Source organism: Lathamus discolor, chromosome Z (genome assembly GCF_037157495.1).
Source record: "Lathamus discolor isolate bLatDis1 chromosome Z, bLatDis1.hap1, whole genome shotgun sequence".
In the NCBI taxonomy this organism is placed as follows: domain Eukaryota; kingdom Metazoa; phylum Chordata; class Aves; order Psittaciformes; family Psittacidae; genus Lathamus; species Lathamus discolor.
Genome location: NC_088909.1, coordinates 57670663 through 57694553, shown reverse-complemented (window position 1 = coordinate 57694553; position 23891 = coordinate 57670663). Strand labels below are relative to the sequence as shown.

General features: G+C 38.6%; 1 long non-coding RNA gene across 2 annotated transcripts in view; it reads left to right on the top strand.

Annotated features, from left to right (window-relative positions):
- LOC136005468 (uncharacterized) overlaps positions 1-23891 on the top strand; it is a 45272-nt gene that overhangs the window by 7472 nt on the left and 13909 nt on the right. The window contains exon 4 of one of the 2 annotated variants that reach the window (XR_010608785.1): positions 3914-4488. The exons of the other annotated variant lie outside the window; for it this stretch is intronic. This is a non-coding gene — a long non-coding RNA (uncharacterized LOC136005468). Of the gene's footprint in view, positions 1-3913; positions 4489-23891 lie in introns of those variants that run through there. 2 annotated transcript variants of the gene reach the window in all.

The window sequence follows — 23891 nt, the reverse complement described above, 5'->3', positions numbered from 1 at the left end:
TTCCTGTAATGTTTTCTTATTTATTTGGTACTATCACCCTGCTACTACTCATGGCAAGATCCTTATTTTCCACAGTCTGCTATTGCAGAGGCTCTGTAGTCACTTTATGGTTGCCTTATGACATGTTTGTACTGTGGTAAGGTCTTAGACCTTGAGGGAAAACATGAAAAGTATTCCTTGCAGTGGTCTGTGAAATACAGTTTTTCCTAAGTGAGATAAGGACATTTGTAGCAAAAACTGGCATCTGCGGTGTCTTCTATGACTTTATACTACTAGGATTTTAAAGCAAGATGCCCTAATATAACAAACTCAAAATTACATATTGTAAAAAATAGCACTTATAGAAACTGATTCAAGCACATTTAATCTTTTCCAAGTAACATATCAAGAAAAAAAAATTAAAATTCAACATGGCAGTATCCAATAAAGTTTTTAGAAGTTTCTTAAGTGAAGGTTGCCTGTGCACTTGAGGGACTGAACACTAATGTATTTTTTGTGAATCTCTGATTATTTTAAGACTGTCTCTAATCATATCTTTGACTACAGTGAAAGAGACCTAATGAGGAGCTTGCACCTTAATGTTAGTTTTCAAATCAGATAATGGATGATTTCTTCAATGACAGGTATCTGTGCATTGGTGTGAGGCTAAGGACAACTTTCAGATTGGAAAAGTTTCTGTAATTCCTTAGTTTTTATGCACTATTCAGCATGGACAATGTGCAGTACAGTTATAACACAGCTGAGTTCAGGCACTTAAAACCTGGGGAGGGACACCTCAAGCTCTGGGCTCATGAACTTTCCATTGCTTTTCAGCTGCACTTCTGATGCTTGGCTGGGGAGCATCCTATAGCCACATAACTCTAAAAGGGTAGTTGGATTTGTTCTTAACAGTATTTGGGAACTGTTCAAGAATCACTCCACCTGTAAGCTACAGTTTGCCATGGTCTCAAGATATTATGTTTAGATAATATCAGAAACACACTTGCTACTTAAGGATGTGTGTGTATTTACATATATGTGTGTATATATATATGCAAATTCTGTTAAGAATCCTTTTAGTATCTGCTGTAGATATTTCTTAACTGTGTCGTGGCTTAAACCCAACCACAAAGCTTGTTCACTCACTTCCCCCCCCCCCCCCCCCCGCTTTTTTTCTCCCTCTTTCTTTCCTTCCCCCCACCCCATTCCCTGCTCCCGGAGGGATGGAGAGGAGAATTGAGAGAATGTAACTCCCACGGGTTAAAATAAGAACAACCCAGTAACTAAGGTATAACACAAATCACTACTGCTACCACCAATTATAATAATGATAAGAGAAAATAACAAGAGAAGAGAATACAATACCACCGCCAAACGAGTTCGACCCCCCCAAAGACAGACCGTGCCCTTCCGGGTAACTCCCAATTATCTCCCTGGGCATGACGTACTGTGGTATGGAATACCCCTTTGGCTAGCTTAGGTCAGGTGTCCTGTCTCTGTTTCCTCCTGGCCTCCCCTCGTCCCTGCAGAGCATGAGACTCACAAAGTCCTTAGCCAGAATAAACATTACTTAGCAACAATTAAAAACAATTGGTGTTAGCTCTCTGCTCAGGCTGGAAGTCAAAACACAGAGCTTGCACCAGCTACTAAGAAGGATAAAAACGGCTACTGGTGAACCCAGAACAACCTGAATTCCAGAATCTCATGGAATCTTCTGTAATTCAGGTCTACTAGGTAGGGAATGAACTTTTTATCCAGAGGTCACAGTTCAGTGTCTGAAAACCACTATGTAAAAATCACTATGTGTCCACTATTGGCATTTTCTATAGTCTGACTCATCGACAGGTGCTATAAATTTGGTCTTGCAGCCATCATGAATTCAGAACTTTCCTGTTTGTTTAAACAGCCATGCATGTCAACCGTCTTCCATTTAATGAAAAGCAGATATACCTGATATACCCACAGTTAGTAGTGATGTAAAAGTGGTGGTTGCCCACATGGAAAGGAAACTTTTCCCCAGATGAAAGTTGCGCTGGAAGAGCAATGAGGTAAAGCCAGATCCATATAAAATTTAGGAAAAGTTTGGGGAATTAAAAACTTTGTCAGCATGTAGCATACAATAGCATGCGAGTGAGGGTTTGCCTGCATTTCTGTACTATAGGACTATTTTTACCTAACAGAAAAGTACGATAAGGAAGCATATTGCTGAATCTTTCCAAACTGAGCTAAATCTAACAGCATTGCACTCCATGCATGCTCACAGCAACATGGAATCTGTTGCCATAAAGCACAAGGAACTGCTCAACTACGAAACCTTGCTTGTTCATCTGAATTTAGCCATTCAAAGGGGAGAAGCTCTCTGTAGTATTCTTCTGCTCAAAAATCCAACAAATGAAGACTCTTTCGTGTTTCCCTTCACGCTTTTAGCTTCGTAATCTCTGTATATTAAGTGTAGTGTTTTCAAATCACTCTTCTTGTTTCTCATCATCTCTTGTTTAACTGGGTTACTTAATCAGCTACATCCAGGCGCTAAAGCCTTGGGAAAAAGAAGTGTTTAAATTATCAACTCTGGTTCTGAAAAAAGCAAACAAACAAAAAGGCTGTATACTGCCTAGGCTGTATTCTAATACCTTTAATCTTCAGGCCAGGACAGAAATTATTTATTACTCAGAATTCTAAAATTACTCTTTCTGGACCTGCAATACCTGTTAGATCAATCTCATAAGCCCTTACTCAGACCTTTGCCTTGGTGTTTGTCACCTTATTAACTTGAAGAATAAGTATTGGATGGCTTCCCAGACAAGGGAATTGAGGATTAATAGCAAGCCATGTAGTTTTATTGAAGATGTCTTTTTGACATTCAGATCCTTCTTCATTCATATGTCAAAAATAACAAGAATTTGACAAAACAACAACTTCATTTTCTCATTAAATAGAGAAAGCAAAGATATTTTTCCTTCATTTTTTCTTTAGTCTGTGCAGAATGGCTTATCATTTCCTACAAGAAAACTTTTCTGACAGCAAAAATAGGAGATCCTCCATTTTGATCCCAAATAATTTTCCATGTAAATAAAAGAAAGCAAGACTTCTGATAGCAATTTATGTACATAAATGTCAACATCTCCATGAACTTCATTTAAGAAATTAAAGCCTTTGCTCTAGTAATTCCTTTCTAGTGTAGTTGTAGCTCTTGTGCAATAATTTCTTCCATTACTCTCTAGATATTTAAGTGGATTAATATGTCAGTGTGTTCAAAATTAGTAATACTGTCTTTGTTTTTGTGGTGGACTTCTAAAATATTTGTTTAACTCTTCTCACTTCCAAATTAATGAGTCCTAATTTATTTTCTGAATTAGCAACTGAGTACGGTGCTAAGTCTGTACTATAAGTGCATTTATCAAGTCAGAATGTGTGGCAGTCTTGTTCTTATTTGGGCATACATTCCTCAATCAGTCCAATGTTCTGGGTACTGAAAATCAAAATGACTATTTATTAGGCTATGTCATGAATGGCAATGCTACTCCAGTGGTAGCTGAGGAAGTTGCATATCACAGGAGATCAAGACATATGTGGGTAGTCAGTTGTGGAGGGGCAACTATAATGGCAACAAAAATAGTAGTATCATGTAATCAAATATATATAGTAAGAATGCCAATCAAATAACATTTTTGTTTGTTTGTTTCTTGGCAGTATTAATGCTTTATTGGTACTAGTTCTAAATATGGAAGGAGGAAAAATGTCTTTGATGGCTGAAATAAAGTTGACTTAAGAGCACAGGAGAATTATTACATGGATGGGAAGCCATATTGTGCGCATATGTATTGTGATTGATCATTTTTGGGTGTCTGTCCAAACAAAATTCTCAGTGAAGCAAAGATCTTGATGAAATTAGTGTAGCTAAAACCTTAAGGCATATTACAAATCACCTTTGCAGTCCTTCCTGTTTGTGGGACTCGGCTTGGCCATTTTTTGTAATGCTTCAGGAAATCTGCCACCACGTTCTGCTCAAAATGGCTGACAGAACAAGGATTGTCGCGGCCACAGAGATCGTGTATTACGGGGCTAAGGAGTCCTAATGGGAGAAAGCCTTATTTGGAGATTCATCAAGAACAGCTGGCCACACCTCAATGCCATCCACGAATGCCCACTCCTCCTCACAAAGGTGATTGACACAACGTGGTTTACACGGAATGATTCAGCAAAATTGCAACTATAAAAAAGTGTCACTGAAGAACCCATGTGTGCACCCACCACTGACTGCTGAGACCATCAATAGATCCACGGGATGCCGCAGGATCCAGGGTGATGGCTATTTCTATTTTTAATCTCTTTTTCTCTCTTCTTCTCTCTCTCTCCTTCTCTCTCCATATGTTAGACAATTACCCTCAGGACTGCAACTAATAAAAAGATATGGATTTAGGCTACTGCTACCATGCTTGCTTGTGCTTTGTCCAAACTCAGGGATATCAAATCTATTTCTTTATCAGTCAGGATTCTTACGAAGCGGTGTGCTTTATCTGCAGAGGGGTAGAGCACACCAATAAAAATATAGGTGGGCTCCACTTGGGGCTGACTGCAGTATGCTAACTGTGGGTTGCTGTCAAGGGCCATAGGCCAGGCGAGTATTGAAGCCTTGTGCTAGTGAAAATTAAGTTGGAACGTTGGAACCTGACACTGTTGCAGAAAGATACATGCTTTTCAAATGTTTGAGACAGAAGCAGGAGACTTCTCTCTCTCTTTTTTTTTTTTTTTTTTTTTAAATTTTATCAGTTTAGTTTAGGGACATACTCTCAGTGAAATGTGTCACCATAATCAAACCTGTGGTAGGAGCAGGAACAAAAGGACCCATTTGGAAATGCAAAACCTTAACATTTTTTTCACTAGAAAAAAACTTTGAACTTTTCTTTAGAAGAGAGCTAGAATTTTATTACTGGTTTATGTACGAAAAACTATGTGCTCCTATGGAAAATATATTTGAACACTGATCCTGACACTGAGATGCATGATGGAAGAAGGAAAGTCAAAATAAAGAAGAAATGTGTCAAAACCAAGACTCAGCCTCGTATTTGCAGCATGAAACCTAGCTTTTGACCACGTGGTGTCACTGTAGCACTTGAAGTTTGTGATTACTTGCTAGTGTCCTTGCTGTTGGATTTTTTTTTTTGTTTGATTTGTTGCTGGTTTGGGGTTTTGCTGTGTTGTTTTCTTTTTTTTTTTTTGGTGGGTTTTTTTTTTAGTTGGTTGGTTGTTTTTTTTTGTTTGCTTTTTACTGTAGTTGCTGCAGCTGTTTTTAACAAGTAAGGATGAAAGGTAGCAATTAAACTGAGGGCTGCTAAAAGCTCTCAGATCTGCCAATGAGTTTTGTTGAGAATTAATTCAACAGTGTAAATCCTTAAGTGCCAAATTGGTTTGCAATAAACTGATTCAGAGATGGAGACTATTTAGACAATTCAGGTTTTGGAAATCTGTCAAATCTGTTAATGTAGTAATTTGTGAGCTTGTTCAAGTTCACAAAGCTCTTTCTCTTATGTCCACACCCCTTTTCATTCTTAAAATTTGGTATCTTCTGACACTGATGTTTCTATAGATGTCTTCTGTGATATGGACAGCATTTCATAGAAATTGTTTTGTTTAAAAACTAACCGAATTGTAAATTTATTTCAGGCAGTGGTTTTCTGCAATATACAATGCATGACATGTCATATGGGGTTCCTGTCTTGCCTAGTGCCTCTAGGCATTATACATAAATTTTGTATCAATTGAAGAAAGAAAAAAATAATTATACACTAAACCAAGAGCATCCTAAAATGGAGGCTGGCAAATGAGGATGCACTGTACCAGTGATGGAGCAAATGCATTTCTTGATCTCCCTATATAGCTCTCTGCAACTGATTCTTTAATCTTTTTTCTGCTTCTTTCGTTGCTATCTTTTCTTTCCTGTTCTGTCTCACCAGCCTTATCTCTTTGTTGAACATACATATTTTTGTACTTTGACCTCACTGGTCTCGAAAGTGAAAAGAAAAAATGAGGCCTCTAGTTGAAATACGAGATTAATATTGTGAAGGTCAAATTTATAACCCCATAATTCCTTTATTTTTAGTTTTGAGAGGAAACTGCCACCCTTGGCTTTAAACCTGTGCAACATTCTGGCAGACTGACAATGCAGTGTTTGGTGGCAACAGTACTGGAGTATTTCTGTCTCCATCCAGTGCAAAGGAGGCTGAAGAGCGGGGTACTTAAAGCTCACTACAATAACTAGAGTTCAGTGTAACCCAATTTCCAAACTAGAAAAATGAGGCAATGCAGTATTTGTAAAGATGTTGCATCTGTGAAACTGGTGAACTAAATCACAAACAGAAATTATTCCTGCTTATAATGCCAGAAAAGTGAGAAACACCTTTTACACCCTAAAATGTCAACTTGTTTCTATTGAATTAATCAAATCTGTTTGATTATTGTTGCTTTCCAGCCATGCAACAGTGTAAAGTAATGTGGCTTTAGCCACATGTGTGTGAAGCTAATGTAAGGAGGGAAAATTCGCCTATTGGATCTTTATTGTCCCCACTTGAAAAGGGGTAATTGGGAAAGAAGCCTGAGAAGTCTGTTGAAGATTTCCCAGTTCCTTTATTTTATCCCCTCTCTCTGGGTAGGTAAAATACATAAACATTTGTATATAAATAAAACAACCTTTTCTTCCTATGACAAACAAAAAAACCAAAGAGCAGAGGAGGGAACACCTTGTAGCAGAGAAAATTCAAAGGGGTCAGAGCTTAAAAGGCTGGACAGCCATATATTTGTGTGCATAGTGCAGGTACAACACACATGTAGCACCACAGCTCTCCTAGCCATCTCTAGCCAGGGTGGATGAGCTGATGGATATGTAGCCCTCAGTTGTGGGTGAGGGAGGAGGAATAGGAGTCATTAGTAAGCTGAGTGTGGGTGGTGAGTGTCTGAGAAGAAAAGGCAGTGGAAGTGGCAAGCGGGACATTGTTGGAAATGGTCAGCCATGGCTAGCCCAGGAGCTCATCACAGTTCCTAGCAACACAGCTGTGCATGACAACACCTGCTCAAAAATATACCTGTGGAATGTTTGTGAACTTTTGTTACTATTCTGGTATTCATCATCTGTCCCAGAAACGGGGTGCTATTAGAAAATACATGTTTCCCAGAAGCCGCCTGGTGGGCAGGAACTAGCTACTTTATATATCACTTGTTTGTGATTAAATATCTGAATCACAATATCCATGTGGAAGATGACACGTGGACTATTCAATGAATCAGTGTATGATTCTGGCAATTGCACCTGTCTCAAATAAAACAGCTTTATTTTCCCAGGAGGGCTCCCGCTGTGATGGAAAAGAATGCCAGAACTACGTTGTAGGTGTCAAATAAGGCTACTGAATCATGCCCTCAAGATGGGCCTGTTTTAAGAATTGGAGTCAAAATCAGGCAAGACCAGTGTTCTGCCCAAGCCAAGAAGATGCTTTATGACTTTTACAAAAGTTGCTCTGGGTCTGCCAAAATTAACCTCAGAACAAAAAGAATAGGGAATGAGCCATGGCCATTGTGAGTGAAGGTGGGTAGTGTGAGGTTGAGTTTTGTATGTCTATAGTATTAAGTAACACAGTGAGTTTCACGTGCCCTCGTGTGAGCAAAATTTAACTATTTATCTAAATATGTCAGATGATTATATTCATCTCTGCTTCCAGACAGGTAAGGGATTTTGCTAAATTCATCTATGAGGCCTTTGTAAGTGCTACAGCACTCCAGTATTATGCACTGAAAAATGTCATGCAATACTTAGAAAATTGTGACACCTACAGCAAAAGATGCAAGCAATAAAATCATAACTGTGTCACTTATAAATTCAGAAATATATTTTCAGGGAAGAAAACTGAACCATTATTTGATGCTTGTATTGAACAGAAATTTAACCCATATTACAAGACCTTTTTGTCAAAGAATATTGAGCCTAATATTCATTTCATATCAAAGTTCTGCATCAGCTGGAGACAAAACAAGATTCTGATATTGAACAGCTTTAGTCAAAATGACCTTGAATCAATATGAATAATTTTGAATCCATAAACCAGTCATGAAACACATTAATATAGAAATAGGTATAGCCATTGTCCAATCTCACTGCAGAGATAAATGAATGACTGAATGATGCACCTCATAACAATATTGGATTATGACTAGAAATAAGTGGTCAAAAGCCTTAAAATACCCATAAAAGAGAGCAAAATGTGTCATTAGGGGAAGAAAATGAAGCAGCTACACAATCGGTATAATATTCTTGGTCTGTAGCAGTCTTAATTACTTTGACTTATACATCACCTTGTCACACTACACTTTAGGAATAGCTTTCAAAACTATCAGGCTAAAATCTCCTTCTTAAATTATTCTGACACAGGAGATTGTTATGAAAGTTATAATTGCCCTTTTCACTTGTCTCTCCTTATGGAATGTGTAATTTAAAAACACAGCTGCATTTTCTCTCATTCTATTTATACAGAACTTATCAGGATAGTGTCATTGCTACACCACCAAAATAAAACACAATACTTGGGTAAAAAACCTGTCTTTCTGTTTTTTAGAGAAATAATATGGCTCTCAATGAGCAAGTTAAGATGATAAGCAATATGCAACACTGTAACAAATGCAATATTATTAAAATAGAGGAAATAACTTTTTTTTAGTGGGTTAGGTAGTTGGAGAAAATATTTATTTTTCCAAATTTCCTACTGTTTATTATATTTATAGAAAAATAATTTTCAGATTATTTCTGAACATGGTTTCATAAAAGGTGTATCTGTAGGAGTACATGTGGTATAGTTCCGAACTGTTTTTAGGTGGAATGAAGTGACAGTTTTCCCCCAAGCTACCAAATCATTCATTGCTGACACCTGACACACACAAATTCTCCTCTCTCCCTCTGAAATTGTTCTGTAATATCTGATCTAGCAGAAGCTTTCTTGCAGAAATAGATATGGACAAATAAAAATCCCATGCAAAAAAAAAAAAAAAAAAAATTCATACACAGATAAACTATATGTCCTTTCAACTAAACAAGTAAGGTAGGTGTTTTTTCAGTCCTGAAGAAAATTCAGTTCTAACACTGACATGTCTGTATGCATAAATGTCTCCTTCATTTTCTAAATTAGTCATGCACCTGATGTGCTCACATTAACAAGACCAGCATGCCTTTTAAAACCCATTAAGTATTAATTTAAATCAACAAGGAATCACAGTAAACAATAAGCTTTGCAAGCTCTTCTGCTGAAAAGAGCAGATTAAAATTTAGAAGCAGAAGTAAACAGAAAAAAATAACTGGAGTTATTGGCAGCCCTTGAGCTCTCCACTTAGAGGTTTTGTAAAGGACAGGTCAGATTTGCTTGGGATATTTCGTTGCTACTAGCTGACTCTCCCAATTAGTCAGAGATACAGATAATATAGAATAATATAAACCCACCATAACCACAGTAAGCTATAACTAGAAATGTTACTGCAACAGATTAAGAAACAAAGCATCATGCTGGTGACTCTTAAGACCCAGCCTTAAGAATGCACAGCAACTTTAGCTGTGAATGTACTTACATGAGATAAGATGCTCAGGCTGCATACATGTTTTCGGACACAACTGGGATATTGACTCACCATACATCCAAGTATAACTCTGGGGCAAAGGTGTGGGAATAGATGCATTTATTTTTGGAGTTCAGCAAAGTAAAACCAGTGTTTTCACCTTGTAGCTGTCCCAAAAACTTGGTAGAAGGTTTGGGAAAGGGCTTCAGAAAAACTATTCCATGTAGCAAGGGATGAACACTATCAAGTGTGTGAGGCTTCAAAGACCAAGGAATATATTTATACAACCTAAGTCAGAGGTGTAAATTGGGAGGCTAGGCTGCCTCATTCCTACTCGTCCAGTAAAGCTAGCAGAGTGAGCAGACTGTTTCCAATACTGCATTGCAGCCAGATGGGCTTTGTGAGTAGATGTAGGAAATGGAAATAAGTACCAACCCTTCATTTCTGTGGCAGTTCCCTTAGTAGAACTTAAAAAATCTTTAATATTTTTGCTCTTGAAAATAATTCTTTTACTATGGTTTAAGATTCCCAAAGTGGATTAATTACTCATTTCAAACTGCAGCAAAATACATTTAAGTGATTGGAACATGTCAGTTATGAGACTCGCAGGAGAAAAATGAAGTTTTCAAAATCAAGTTTACTAAATATATATTTCTTTCTGCCAATGTGTGTTTTTAACAGCTCTGAAAATAGACTGCAAAGCAAGGATAAGAAAATGTGTTTTAAACACTAATCCTAGAGAAATGAACATAACTGATAAATGTTTTTTTGCATAACCTATACAAATTCTCAATTTCAGTCTGCAGCCTGGAAAAGACAGTATTTCAAGTAATGAAACAAACAAAACCCAGGTCTGTGCTCATAAAAATCCTTGAAGTGCTATAGAACAGGGAAACTCATTCTTCTACCATAGCCCACTACTACAATTGCTGCTAAAGGATGCACAGTCCACTCAGAGTTGCTTGTGCTCTGGCTCTGCTGGTGAAACCACCGTTCAGGCACTGTAGTTGGAGGCTGGTGTAGTTTAGGAGCTGCTGGGAGATGTTACATAGTTACAAAATTCAGATGCTGGTCTTTCCAAAGAAAGACTTCCTTTTCAAAAAAATATTTTATTCCCATTTTCAGAGAAGAACCATAATATCAGAGATTTTGCTTCACATCAATAATCATGGTTCCAGTCAGCAGGTCTCTTAAAAGAAAAGAAATAGCTTTTTCCCATGTGCTCCATTTCCTCTTGTAAGCCATGTTCCCAATAGCTTTTTCTTTCTTGAATATGGCTGCTCTGCGTTCCTAAAGGATTCCCAAATGTATGTATTTCTCAATAAAGAACAAAGCTTTGTCAAGTGTAGAGACAACAGTGGGTGGTGACACATAGGCCTTGTCCTCATATGTCAGTGGAAATTCAGCAGAGAAGGTGATACTGAATTAGATATGAGATGTTCAGTCAGCCATCAGGAAGTGAACAGTTGATTACTTTTCTTCAACTTGAACCATATGAAACATATTTCTTTCATCCATCTGTGGAATCTTGAATTCTTTTCCAGCTAGTCTGATCAGAATTTGTGTCTGGGCTTTGTTACAGGTAGTCATGAGCATTGTTTCTTTTGTGCAGGACTCCTGATGTGTGATCTATACATAAAAGATTCAGGTTTTCAAACACCTTTTTTCTTGTCTCCCAGGGACGTGCAACAGATGCAAAAACCGTATCTTGCTCGGGAAATTTCCAAGTACACTTCTCCCTCTTGAATGCACTCCCCTGAAAGACATCAATATAAATAGAGCAGCCATACAGTATGCCTTTTGAAGGAGTTAACTTGAAGCTCTCCTTCCTTGCCTTCTGGAAGAGTGCTAACAACAGCTTTCCACCTTCTAAGGCAGGAGAGGACTGATGTGATACACCATTTCCACATGGTTATGGTAACCAATATAATTTGTGCAATAAGTAACAATTCTAAATATTCGAAGTCCTAAACATAAAGGAATCAACCATCCTTAACCTATTAGTCTAAGTAAAAAAAAAATTCTGTAGCCTATAGGTATGGTTTTCAAGCTTGGTAAGACAAGGGACAGTCTTATTTTGTGGCTAGTGCCATTTAGTTTTCGATGAAACTAACCTTTTCTTTTTATATATATATATACGTTTTGTTGCCTTACTACACTGAATGAGGGAAAGGGGGCTTTTTTTTTTTTTTTTTTTTCTGATTCAAATGCTCCTAATTTCACTGGAGCAGCTGAATGACTGTAATTAACTGTATTGGCCTGGGCTTTCAGTGTAGCTTCATCCTGATGGCAATCATGAATTACAATGTCTAATGGAATGCGTTTGAAGTGAAAGGAATTTGAATAATTAAAGAGATGAGCTGATGTTGGTTTTCATGAAGGGGGAAAAAAAAAATAAAAAATTCCAGAGTCCTTCACGCAAAAATTCCCTAAAACTAATTGTTCACTACTTCATGGTTTAAACCCAGATTGTTACAAATGCTTTGCTCATCATTAAGTGTGAGAATATCCCCAAGCAGCAAAACAATAAGGCAGAACAAAGAAAATTAAAAAACTTGTAGATCATATTGATTAATTTCATCAGGTATGAGTTACCATTAGCACGTCCAGTCCTTTCCTTTCATGAAAGGAAAAAGAAGCTTTTAAATGGGAAGACGGTTAACTTGGAAAAGAATTATAGGATGGTAGAGAACCACACAAAAAATGGAGGTGCAGCTAATAATCTGATGGTGTAAAACAACGCACCTCTGAAGAGGTTCCTAGCCCTTTATGATGAATATTTTTCATATAAACAAACTTTGACAGTTTTAGCACATTTTAGAATGCCTATTGTTCTGGTTCGGTCTTTATGCCGAGTTGGGTGTTACTCCTTTTTCCTTAAGCAAAGTAAAATAAATTAAATAAATAAATACACACCCCTTTCCCACCCCCAACCAAACAGAGTTTAAATGGTTCTTCTGCTAATTAGAAAGTAATCCAATTGTGTTTACTCAATTAACTGAGGTCAATCAACCACTCCAGTGCAATGTACAGGGTAGATATTAAAGATAGAACACACATCTTAAATTACATGAAGACTTACACAGCATTTATTCCATGGCACTGGTAAATTCACTGGCAGTTCACTTTCGGGTTTGTTTTTTTTTTTTCAGATTTCTTTTTTAATGTGTTTTTATCAAAAAAAGTAATAAAATTGTGCCTTGGCAATAACAAAATAGTGAAAACTATTATGCACACAAATTTAAGTGAAGGGAAAATTTGGTGTTTAGTTTTAAAATAGTAAATGTCAACAGTCAACAATCAGATTTATACTTTATAGGGACAATATAAATTTTTATGCAAGGAATAAGCAACTAAAAAGTAGTAATCAGCCTGGTTTTGAGGTTTATATTTTTTTTATTTGGCACATGAAATGATTTGCAGAAAAAGCTTCCTAATCCCAGGAGGTTTGCATGGGTACATTTTCAATTGCTATTAAATCTTTTTTTTTTTTTTTTTAATCTTTTCAACATTTTACTTTATTGCAAGACATAACCTGAACAATCCCATTACACACTGTACTCAATTTTACATGTCCAGTTTTCATGATTAAGATGGATCCCTTATGTCATGACCTTGTTCTTTATCTAAGCAAAATGCTGGAAAGAGATTGTTGCCAAAGACAGCCCTAATTGAGAAGAATCCAGATTTTACAGTCCAATGAATTCCTTTAATTAAGAGAAGTAAAAGCAGTATACATTATTCTTTAATGCAGCTGATTTAAAACGGTTTAACAGACCACTATTTAAGTTTGAAGTATTTTATCTATTGATTAATACGTACTAATCCTCTTTATTCTCTTCAGCTGGCCTAGAGATTTGTTGGCTAATTGTTGCAAGTGTCATGCCTCTTAATCCTGTGACTTTTCTTACCCAAGAAGTCAGTGATCTAGAGATTCCACTTTCATTTACTTACTAAATTATATAATCTCTACAGTCAAGCATAATTGAGCATGAAAAGAGTTATAGTTGCTTTCTATTTGGGAAACTAGAGATATGGGAGGACAAAATAAGGACAAGCCTTATCTGAGAACTGGTAAACTAGCTCTGAGCATTAAAGGACAAGGAGGATAGAAATAAGAGGGGAGAAGGTAGGCTGCTGGTAGATTATCGAACTGGGCTGCAAGACTGCAGGATGGAGATATTTCTTTAATCCATAGTAAATCTCAGTCTGTTTAACAGCTTCTGAATTTTCTGGGTTGGAAGGAAACTTCTACAGGAACTTCTTGAGAATTTGGATTAGACTGTCAAGACTTATTCAGAGGACCTATCTAACAAGACCGATATGTTTTATAGAATCATTGAATCATAGAATCAACTAGGTTGAAAAACACTTTTAAGTTCATCAAGTCTATTACCTCAGGATTGTCAAGACCACCACTAAACTATATCACTGAGGGACTCATCTACAAGTTTTTTGAATGCTTCCAAAGACAGTGGTTCCACCACTTCCTTGGTGTCGTGGTTTAAACCAATCCACACAGGTCACCCACTCACCCCCCCCACCCCGACCCTCCCCACTCCCGGAGGGATGGGGTGGAGAATCAGGAGAATGTAACTCCCACGGGTTGAGATAAGAACAGCCCAGTAACTAAGGTATAACACAAATCACTGCTGCTACCGCCAATGATAATATTGATAAGAGAAAATAACAAGAGAATACGATACTACCGCCGAACGAGTTCGACCCCCCCGAAGAGAGAGAGAGCCTGCCCTTCCGGGTAACTCCCAGTTACCTCCCTGGGCATGACGTGCTGTGGTATGGAATACTTATTTGGCTGGCTTGGGTCAGGTGTCCTGTCTCTGCTTCCTCCCGGCCTCCCTCGTCCCCGGCAGAGCATGAGACTCACAGAGTCCTTGGCCAGAATAAACATTACTTAGCAACAATTAAAAACAATCGATGTTATCAGCTCTCTGCCCAGGCTGGAAGTCAAAGCACAGAGCTTGCACCAGTTACTAAGAAGGAGCAAAACGGCTCCTGGTAAACCCAGGACACCTGGGCAGCCTGTTCCAGTGCCTGAGCATGCTTTCTGTGAAGAAATTTTTTGCAATATCTAGTCTAAACCTTTCCTGGCGAGACTTACCCCCAGCTCAGTAAAACCTCCTTTCAGGTAGTGGTAGACAGTGAGAAAGCCCCCTCTAAGCTTTCTCTTATCCGGAGTGAACAACCCCAATTCCCTCAGCCACTGCTCATAAGGCCTGTTCTCCAGACCCTTCATCAGCTTTGTTACCCTTCAATTGACCCACTCCAAAACCTCAATGTCTTTCTGACCCCAATATTTGAGGTGCAGCCTCACCAGTGCCAAGTACAGGAGGATAATCGCTGCCCTGGCCCTGCTGGTTACAGTATTGCTGATACAGGCCAGGATGAAGTGGCCTTCTTGGCTGCCTGGGCACAAGCTAGCTCATGTTCAGGGGCCATCAGTTGCACCTCCAGGTCCTTTTCCACTGAGCAGCTTTCCAGCCGTTCTTCCACAAGCATGGCATGGGGTTGTTGTGGCTGAAGTGCAGGACCTGGCACTTTGCCTTGTTGAACCTCATTCAATTGGCCACAGCACATTGATTCAGATTGTGCAGATCCATCTGCAGAGCGTTCTTATCCTTCAGCAAGTAAACACTCTCACCCAGCTTGGTGTCATCTGCAAATCTACTGAAGGTTCACCCAATCCCCTCACCGAGATCATCGCTGAAAATATTAAACCACACTGGTCCTGACACTGAGCCCTGATGGGCACCTGCCGGTGTCTAGTGACCAGCTGCCAACTAGATGTGACACTGTTTACCACCCCTCTTTGAGCTCTGCCATCCAGCCAGTTTCCAACCCAAGACTGTTGCTTGATATCCAAGGATCACCTGCTACAAGCTCAGGAGTGTTGCGTCCAAACTAGGAGGAAGTGCAGCGGAAGGGCCAGGAGACCTCCTTGGATGGATAAGGAGCTGCTGAGAAAAATTCAAAGGGAAAAAGAGGCTTATAAAAAGTGGAAGCAAGGACAGGCAACCTGGGAAAAATGCATAGATGTTGTCTGGGAAGCTAGGGACCAGGTTAGGAAAGCTAAGGCCCAGTTAGAATTAAACTTGGCTAGGGATGTTAAGGATAACAGGAAGGGATTTTGTAGGTACACTGCAAATAAAAGACAGACTAGGAACAACATGGGCCCTCTCTGGAAGCTATCCTGAGAACTGGCTAGCCTGGATATGGAGAAGGCTGAGGTTCTGAATGACTTCTTTGCTTCAGTCTTCACTGGCAAATGCTCTGACCATACCACCCAAGTTTTGGAAAGTACACGCAGGGACTTTGAACATTGTCCTAACACAGGATAAAAGAAGAAATAATAATGTTACTGCTGATTTTGCTAGTTTCTGCTCTTGCCCTTTATAGGCACATCCAAATTCAAGCCAGACACTGGCTTACATTCCCTGTTTCTGGTCACTGCCAACACATCCAGCACTTCTGAGCTAGGCTAAAGCCTTGAAAAGTGAGAATTTTTCTCATTCAGAAAACCTGAGAAGCTTAAATAGCATGGGAATGGGAAATATGAGTGCATGAACAATCAATACTGTTTCTCTGTGTTCTCCATGTCCCCATCAGTGTGCTGTACATATAGCAATGGAAAATGGTTGAACTGATCAGCGCATCTTCTTTTGCTCTTCAGTATTTAGGATCACAAAGCAGGTGTTTCTTAAGAAAAGTTCAGAGACTGTGCTGGGTAGAGTACAGGGATGTTGTCCGGGAAGCTAGGGACCAGGTTAGGAAAGCTAAGGCCCAGTTAGAATTAAACTTGGCCAGGGATGTTAAGGATAACAGGAAGGGATTCTACAGGTATGTAGCAAACAAAAAACAGACTAGGGACAACATAGGCCCCCTGAGGAAGCTCTCGGGAGAACTGGCTACACAGGATTTGGAGAAGGCTGAGGTTCTGAATGACTTCTTCGCCTCAGTCTTCACTGGCAACGGCTCTGACTGCACCACCCAAGTCTTAGAAGGTAGACGCAGGGACTGTGAGAATGAAGACCTTGGGCCCACTGCAGGAGAGGATCTGGTTCGAGACCATCTTCAAAATCTGAATGTGCACAAGTCCATGGGACCTGATGAAATCCATCCTTGGGTCCTGAAGGAGCTGGCAAATGTAGTTGCTGAGCCCCTGGCCATCATACTTGAAAACTGATGGCAGTCAGGTGAAGTTCCTAACTACTGGAAAAGGGGAAATATAACCCCCATTTTCAAGAAGGGGAAATTGGAAGACCCAGGGAACTACAGACCAGTCAGTCTCACCTCTGTGCCTGGCAAAATCTTGGAGCACATTCTCCTGGAAGGCATGCTAAGGCATATGAAAAACAACAAGGTGCTTGGTGACAGCCAGCAGGGCTTCACTAAGGGGAAATACTGCCTGACCAATTTGGTGGCCTTCTATGATGGGGCTACAGAACTGATGGACAAGGGTAAAGCAGTTGATGTCATCTACCTGGACTCCTGCAAAGCGTTTGACACTGTCCCACACCACATCCTTGTCTCTAAGTTGGAGAGACATCAGTTTGATGGGTGGACCACTCAATGGATAAAGAACTGGCTGGATGGCCGCATGCAAAGAGTTGTGGTCAATGGCTCAATGTCCGGCTGGAGACCAGTAACGAGTGGTGTCCCTCAGGGATTGGTGTTGGGACCGGTCTTGTTTAACATCTCTGTTGGTGACATGGACAGTGGGATTGAGTGCACCCTCAGCAAGTTTGCAGATGACACCAAGCTGTGTGGTCCGGTTGATATGCTGGAGGGAAGGGATGCCATCCAGAGGGACCTTGATACGCTTGTGAGGTGGGCTGATGCCAACCTTATGAAGTTCAACCATGTCAAGTGCAAGGTCCTACACCTGGGTCGGAGCAATACCAGGCACAGCTACATGTTGGACAGAGAAGAGATTCAGAGCAGCCCTGCAGAGAAGGAATTGGGGGTGCTGGTCGATGAGAAAATGAACATGAGCCAGCAGTGTGCACTCGCAGCCCAGAAAGCCAGCCGTATCCTGGGCTGCATCAAAAGGAGCGTGACCAGCAGGTTGAGGGAGGTGATCCTGCCCCTCTACTCTGCTCTCGTGAGACCTCACCTGGAGCATTCTGTGCACTTCTGGTATCCTCAACATAAAAAGGACATGGAACTGTTGGAACAAGTCCAGTGGAGGGCCACGAGGATGATCAGGGGACTGGAGCACCTCCCGTATGAAGACAGGCTGAGAAAGCTGGGTCTGTTCAGCCTGGAGAAGAGAAGGCTGTGTGGGGACCTCATAGCAGCCTTCCAGTATCTGAAGGGGGCCTATAGGGATGCTCGGGAGGGCCTCTTCATCGGGGACAGTAGTGACAGGACAAGGGGTACGCGGTTAAAACTTACACAGGGGAAGTTTAGATTGGGTATAAGGAAGAAGTTTTTTAGTGTAAGGGTGGTGAGGCACTGGAATGGGTTGCCCAGGGAGGTTGTGAATGCTCCATCCCTGGCAGTGTTCAAGGCCAGGCCTAAGCCTTGGGTGGTATGGTTTAGTGTGAGATGTCGCTGCCCATGTCAGGGGGGTTGGAACTAGATGATGTTAAAGTCCTTTTCAAACCTAGCTATTCTATGATGCTATGATTCTATGATTCCAATTGGAGTAAAAGATCACAATAAAACTGTTGGCTGATCCTGCCTTGATGTGTCAGCTAGCTGTCTTCCAATGGTGTCTCCATCTGTGTGATGTTAGAAATCATTTATGTCTTTATAATTCAGCATTTTCCAGAAAAAGTCTGTGTTTTTGCGTAGCATGACTGAGCTACTTTAATTCAGGTTATTCTAGTGAACTGGTATGAGGAGAGGTAGCTTTCAATATACAGATTTCTTTTCAGAGTCGTATGCATCATACTCTTACAAAGTTTCTCAAAAAAGCCTTTTTCATGTGACTTTTTACTAAAATTTCTTGAAAGTAAACAAAAGAATAGATTCTCCTGACTTTGGATTAGGCAACTAAATGAAACCAGATGTTTGCAGATTAATTTTAAATTTAATACTGTTTTAGGGGTTTCCACATGAGATTTTTAAGATTCAGATACTGATCTAAAATTGTTGAAGGTACATGCTCTTCAGTCATAAGACAGACTGATTAAAGGACTTTTTGCTGCAAATCAGATGAAGTCACAGGCAACCATGTCATGTCTGAAGTCTTGTGTGGAGCTTTCAGCACCTTCCAAAAAAAGAATTAAAAATATCAACCTTTCTCTAGTTTTGGCTTTCACAGAGGAACAAGCTGTTCAGTACCTCAGGTTCTTCCTGTTAAAACATAAAGGCGTGAGCCAAATTTTGTGAATGTTTCCTCTTCACAGTAGACTGCACTTCTGTCTTCACTTCTGACATCTTGTTTGAAATTTGAGTCTTCTGTTATTCTTCTTAACTTAAAGCACATTTCTATATATTTTGATAGACAGTACTTTGCTTGTTAGAAGGTAAAAATAATATTCAGTGATTAGAATCCTATAATATCTAATATATTAGGAGATGAAATATAGTAAAACATTCTTTGTGCATTCAAGCTATCTGGGTTCAGGGGCAAGTTCTCTTGTGAGTTTCCAATGTGATAATGAAAAAATTGTTTAAATACTTCACAATGGTAAAACAAAAGACTTTTTACTTTAATCAACATTACTTTTCATTAAGACTGTTGCAATTAAGTGAGTACTTGCAGAGATTTACTAGCAAGGTTTAAAGACAAATGGAACATCTCTTTTTTGGCCATCTGATACAACTGGAAGAAATAGGCAAGTTTTCACACACGCAGATTTTTTTTTAGCTTGGAAATAGATGCAGAAAATTTTGAGGTCAAACATATTCTAAGTACAATTACTTTGAAGTTAATCTGCTTGCATTTACCAGTGTGACTCATGGATGATTTTATTGGTGGAACAGGTTAATGTATTACCAGGGATAAGTCTGTGGACACGGTGGGCACTGGCTTTATGACTAGTACTATACAGCATACTGTAACCTGTCATTGTAAATCTTTATATGCATGCTAGAGTGAAGGAAGGTGCACTTTGGTTGGGAGGAGATTGTTAGTGGTCATTGTAATAAAAAGCTACCTTTTAATAGAAGTGCCTTTACAAAATTTTTCTGAGATTTCTGAGATTTCACTCCTAGGCGATTAATATAAGCTGACAAAGATACTGTTTTTTGATCTTTAAGTCAGTTGGTGGGATCTTGTTGTATTTTTTTTATTATTTTTTTTATTTTTTATTTTTCCTGACAAGTTATAAATGCAGGTCCAACTCATAGACATTTCTGTTCTTCAGAGTATTCATAACTTTCAATTCCTTTATGACTTTCATTACCAAGACTCTTGAGACGACAGAAATAGTGTCTCAAAATAAAAAGTATCCTAGATAAAAAACACAGCATTAAAAACATTTTGAAATATCAGCAGTTACAGTGTTAATTTTCAACAACTATTTTTGCAAATATTTACTCCAGCAGTCACAAAAGGTTGGATTAACAGGGATAAAAACATTCTTACAAAGTGTTAATAATAGACCTATACTTCTTTGCAGAAATGTTATTTTTTTTAATGAATGAAATGTTCTGAATGAAACTACAGATCTAAAATATAGAGTCTGAAAGTATAATACACTTTTTTTTAATTTTTATTTCTTTTAAATAGAATATATCATTGTCATGATAAAACACATGGGAGTGTAAATAAATACAAAAATAAATTCATGACATCTTAACTAGAGAACAGAGGTAAACCACACAGAAGGAGCAGACTGTGATATGAATTAAATTTTTCAGTATAAATACTGGTGGTGAAGTTTTGTGTCTAACCTGTGAATAAGATTTTTTCAGCCCTTGAGATGATCTGAAAAGAAGTTCACAGAACAGAAGTATGAACTTGGGTGTATTACAAAGTTACTCCATGTGAGGACATTTTTCCTATTTCTTGTAAGATCAGGACAGGCTAAAGTTTTCTGGAGCTAAAGCTACAGCATAGTATTAAAAGAATGCGTGGAATACCTTTTCATGAACCTCAATGTTTAAGAGAAGAACCCACTGCTACAGGATATTGGGGAGAAAAAAACCTCGATACGTTCAGAAAAGGTGTATACATATTCACGGAGGGCAGTTGCATTATGGATCAGTGAGTGCAACAGTTTAGATGCATCCTCCAGTTTAGAAATCCTTTAACTGACACACTGCCAAGAGAATTTTGCTGGAGGAAAGACAGTTCCATCTTTGCTCTTTTGCTTGTTCTCTTTAACTAAGGGTCAGGCCCTGACAGCTAACTGATGATGAGAATGGATGTGCATGTGTTCTGACCCGATACATCCTTATATCATACACGTTTTTGTGTTTGTAGAGGATTGAAAGTTAGTGGATTTTCTTTTCAGAGGAAAGTACTGAGACAGCAGTCTCCCAGCTGCAGTGCTGAGCTGTGACCAATTATACTATAATTTTCAAAATATCAGATAAAGATTTGGAGCCAAAGTTTCATTCTGTTTTTAACTTCTTCATCCCTAGAAGGTGTTTTAAAGTTCCTTGGATAATGGGTAACCATATTAATAACCTTCCCTTAATGATACATGACAGACTCATTTATCCAGACAAACTAATAATGGAGAGTTTAGTAATATACGAACAGGGTAAATAAAAGCTTTGTTCTCTGATGTATAACATGCAGGCAACAGCCTGGATCTAGAAAATATGAATCTCAGGTCTGCCTTTAGAAGTCTTCTTGCACTGTGAATGGAAGCCCTGTGAAATCAGAGTAACACTTCTGGAGGTACTACTTTAAGAATTTATAGGAGAACAGAAAAATCATGAAAGTAAAATAAATTAAAAAAATGAATAAATAATTGTGAACAAAATTGTCCATCCATACTGCTGTTCGAAGGAAGACAATGGCTTATGCAAGACTTGGGTAACTGTGTTATGCATCCATTCATGTGACTGCAGCTACAGAAGTACGACCTAAGAGTCTAAATAAGTGTTGTATTGCAGGTTTTCATTCTCTTTGTTTAGAAATCCATCCCCTTGTGGTGATGTCTATAGTATTGATAATGACACATCGACAAAGGAAAATAAAAGCCTGATTTTCTAGCAAGCGAAACAAACTGTGCCATAGATCTTTCTTTGGATAGTGGCTCTACACTTTTTCCTCTCCTGCAATCAATGCACTTACCTCACCACAAATGCAGTCCTAGGACTTAGGTGCTCTGAGCAGGAAATTCGGTTGTCAGATTCATTTTGCTGTTTCACAAAAGGCCCACCATCTGCTATTTACAGATATATAACAAACTTTCTGTTCTCCTTGGTCTTATGTTACTGTTATGTAGGAGAGTATTTTGCACATATGAGTTGTATAGGTTATGGAGTTGTGATGTTGATGTCAGCAGTGTCTTCTGGCTGCTTCTCTCTGAAGGGTTTTGGGACATGTTTGCAACACTGTGTGTCATTACTTCAAATGTAATTAATACTGAAGAGAGAAAATTATGAGATGAAGAAATAATGCTGACAATTTGAAAATACCTAAGTGCTGAAGAAAATACCTAATGTTGATGTTTTTTAACATGCTACTGCCTTTGAGTATTTCTTTGTTGTTGGAGAAAAGTCTTTATCTAGCAGGTACTAACCACAGGTCTAAAAGTAAACCCAAACCTTGTGTAAGCTTTTACGTATGTTGTGGATATATGTATAGAAAAATTACTAGAGAGGGTTTTGTTTTGTTTTGCTTTGCTTTGTTGTTTTTTGTTTGTTTATTTGTTTGTTTGGTTTTTAAGTAATAAAATTATAAGGTTTATACATAGTGCAGAAAAATCTATGTATATCATGAGGGAAATTACAGACAGGTTACAGACAAGGTTAAGAGTGCAAGTCACCTCAGAGTAAATAACTATTTTGTGAGTGCCTGTAATAGAAACATTAAAAGATGGGAAATAATGTGTCGTCTGAAGGGAATTAGCAGTAACATAGGTTTTTCTAATACAGCTATTTAATTAAAATTGAGTAACATAACATCAAAGATCTCCAAGGATTACAAAAGAATCTTCAGAAAAGTTGAATTTCTTGACTACTAAAGACTTGGAGACTGAAAGTTGCACATCACACTGTTTAGAGGAACTAATTGTCTCCAAAATCTACCATGCTCCCAAGTGGTCTTTTCAATATAAAATTGTCCTTAATTTCCTGACAGGCTTGAGAAAAAATCTCCAAATTGAAGATGTACATTTATGTATCCATCTCACAATCCACATCAGTGTGGCCCTACCAGAGTTGCAAAATAACATGTTTTCCATGACCTAGCCTACCAGAAATTAACTTCAGATGTCCTGAAATTAAAGAAAGTGACTCTTCATCATCTTTTCAAGGAAGGGCAACCAGAAGATTTTGGGAAAAAAATTTAAAATTTTCATGTTGTAATTATCCCAGTGTTACCTTGTAGTGAAACCCAAAACAAATTTGAATCTTTTATAATTCTACATGTTGGAAATTAAGTATTTTCTTCTTTTTTAGTTTTGTGTGTGTGGGAGAGAGACACACTATTTTCTGAAGCAGTAAATTGAATTTTGCCCCTTTTTGTACTTGAGCCACACTGATCACAATTCTCAGTGGGCAGTTCAGAACAAACTCACTGCAGGTAAGCCTACATAGGTATCACTAAACTTGCAGTTTACAGCAGCAGTGAAGACCTGTGAATCATATATCATTACCAATAACAAGAACATGAAATAATAAAACCTGTCCCCTTATATTTTGAGATCTGCTCTTTGATCAGTTCTTCTTGAAGTGAAACTCAGTAAGTCAGAAACTGCAGTTGTGTACTGCTGTTTTGTAAAGGTCTTTGAAATATGTGTTGTACAGGGTGCATGAAATCTCTTTAGGGATTTTGTGTGTTTGACTGTTGTGTGTTACTGCTTCAGAAAATAGTGTGTCTCTCTCCCACACACACAAAACTAAAAAAGAAGAAAATACTTAATTTCCAACATATAGAACTATAAAAGATTCAAATTTGTTTAGATTTTATTACCTTGGCCATAATTTGCCATAGAAGAAAACATTCTCACAGAGAAATCAGAAGATGGTGCGAGAGACTGATCTGAAATCAAACTCCTATGTCCATTGTCTCAAAGATTACAGAATCACAGAATCCCAAGGGTTGGAAGGGACCTCAAAAGATCATCTAGTCCAACCCCCCTGCAAGAGCAGGGTAACCTACAGTACATCACACAGGAACTTGTCCAGGCGGGCCTTGAATATCTCCAGTGTAGGAGACTCCACAACCTCCC